The 2,674-nt window shown below is 41.5% G+C and overlaps 1 pseudogene; it reads left to right on the top strand.

Annotated features, from left to right (window-relative positions):
• LOC107705007 (Kv channel-interacting protein 2-like) overlaps positions 1 to 1,184 on the top strand; it is a 13,093-nt pseudogene extending 11,909 nt beyond the window's left edge.
• Positions 1,185 to 2,674: the final 1,490 nt, after the last annotated feature.

The following is a 2,674-nucleotide window of genomic DNA, read 5'->3' as shown; positions in this document are numbered from 1 at the left end:
GCTCAGGTAGACCTGTTTGCTTCTCCAGAAACCTCTCACTGCCAGTTGTTCTACTCCCTGACCGAGGGAACACTCGGCACAGACGCACTGGCACACAGCTGGCCGCAGGGCCTATGCAAGTATGCGTTTCCCCCAGTAAGCCTTCTCACACAGACACTGTGCAATATCCGGGAGGACGAGGAGCAAGTCTTGCTAGTGGCACCGTATTGGCCCACTCGGACCTGGTTCCCTGAGCTAGTGCTCCTCGCGACAGTCCCTTCTTGGCCGATTCCTCTGAGGAAGGATCTACTCAGAGACGGGGCACCGTTTGGCACCCACGTCCAGACCTTTGGAAACTCCATGTCTGGTCTCTGGACGGGACGCGGAGGTTCTGGGTGACCTACCCCAGGAGGTAGTGAACACCATCACTTCGGCAAGAGCACCGTCTACGAGACACGCTTACGCCTTGAAGTGGAACCTGTTCGTCGAGTGGTGTTCTTCTCGCCGAGAAGACCCCCGGACCCAATCGGTCTTGGTTCCCAGAACTAATGCTCCTCGTGACAGCCCCTCCCTGCCGGATTCCTCTGATAAAGGATCTACTGAGACTCAGAGATGGGGCATCCTGTGGCACCCGCGTCCAGACCTCTGGTACCCCAAGTGGTAGTAGACACCATCACTTCGGCGAGAGCACCGTCTACGAGACACGCTTACGCCTTGAAGTGGAAGCTGTTCGTCGAGTGGTGTTCTTCTCGCCGAGAAGACCCCCGGAGATGCCCAATTGCGGTCGTGCTTTCCTTTCTGCAGCAAGGGCTGGAGCGAAGGCTGTCTTCCTCCACCCTCAAAGTCCAGGTCGCTGCTATCCTTCAGGGAACGAGGGTTACCATACGTAACCGAGACGTTACTTAACTCACTAAATGTTTGCTTTCTGGAATATCCTGCAGGAAAATGTGACTCTTGCCATTTACTTGTCTTTCTTTTCTGTTTATCTAAGGATGCAAATATTATGCGGTCAATGCAGCTGTTTGACAGTGTCTTTTAGGAGTTTCTGCCCAGCTGTGGATTTCGGCACATTCTTCTCTCTCCATCAAGACATTTCTCCATCAAGAATCTTACTGTGTTCACACTGTACTTATATATTATGCATTTTTATAATATGTGAGGTTTGCTATTTTTTTAATCATAGAAGGCCTTTAGGGAAGCAGACACCTGACAGGCAAAAGCTTAGCTCTTTCTGGAAACATCAGTATGCAAAAAAGTATGTTTTGTTTTTAACCATACTGTTTATTGTATTTATTTTTTATTACTAACTTTTTTTGTGTGTGTGTTAACTCTGATTTGATCTCTTGTTCATTTACTTAATGATAAGTGCACTACAGCAAGAATGTGAGGGTTAATTTTATGTTACAAATGGTATGTTTCAGTTTGAAAAAGGGAGGAAAAGCGTGTTTTAAATCAGCTGTTATTAGAACAGAACAGATGAACAGACAGAGTGTATTTTGTTGAGCTGGAAATAAACATGTACCCAGGGCCGCTGCTGGCCAAATGGGTGCCCTAAGCAGGATTGTACTGTTGTGCCCCTTCCCTCAAATATTATGGATGTAAAAAAAAAAAAACACCTACTATAGGGGTCAAAATAGAACTTTAATAAAATAGAAAAGTAAATAAATAAATAAATTGTAATTAAATTGTATTATTTACAAATTATTATTGTAGCTCTAGACAGTTACCTGTGGCTATGATTTTATTAATACAGTTGTCTGATTGATTTTATAGTCTCAAGAATTCAGAAATCACGCAAAAGAAAACTAAGCAGTTTTACTACGATAAAACCATGGTTGATTTTTGTAAGGGTTGTAATGTCCACATATAGAGGACATTACAACCACATATAAAAATTATAGAGGCTGTGTCATCTATTGCAAAAAGGTGGCCAAAAATGAAAGATTAAGTGGATATTTGAATTAAATGTTTGGTTAATTGCCAATTAAACAAGGATCTGATCGTCCTGTAAGTATAACAGCAGCAATTATTTTGGCTCCCTTTGCAGGCATTTGTAATAACATGTAATGTACATAAATTGTTTACTTTGTATTACATTATGTATTTTAACAGTGTTATTCAATGAAACCATATAATGATTAATTAACCAATCATTATTGCCTCATTGTTGCATTTTAAGTAATTTTAAAGGCTGTTGTTGGCTTAGGTCTGTTTTTATAACCACAAAAATATATTATGTTAATACTTCTTTGTAAATTATTATTTGAAGTAACAAAACCATGGTTAATTTGTAGTTACCATGGCTACAGGAACCATGATTTTTGGTTTTATTTGTGTTGAAACCATGGCTAATTTTCGCAAGGGGACATGGAAACTCTGAGAGAATATTAGATGCGTTGTTGGTGGTGAAATTATTACCAAAATTAAAACATGTTATTAACGTCAACAGCCAAAAAAGTTTCACAGGATTATGAATGTACCTGAAAGTGACAGGCTTCATTTTCATCTTTTTTTTTTTCTTTTCTCTGCACCGGATTGCTGTTGTCTTTTCACGGGCATAGATAGTTGTCCATCAATTATGATCATGAGGTGCGAGCGGTCGCGTGCATGGATGCAGGAATGGCGCATCACGTTTTTTTTTTTGAGCAGCTGGGATGGTGCCCCCCCTGGGAGATGGTACCCTACTCAAACTGCA

The sequence above is a fragment of the Sinocyclocheilus anshuiensis genome, unplaced genomic scaffold, assembly GCF_001515605.1.
Source record: "Sinocyclocheilus anshuiensis isolate Anshui unplaced genomic scaffold, SAMN03320099.WGS_v1.1 scaffold31, whole genome shotgun sequence".
NCBI classification, from domain to species: Eukaryota; Metazoa; Chordata; class Actinopteri; order Cypriniformes; family Cyprinidae; genus Sinocyclocheilus; species Sinocyclocheilus anshuiensis.
The sequence above is the reverse complement of the archived record's forward strand: the minus strand, read 5'-3'. Positions and strand labels throughout refer to the sequence as shown.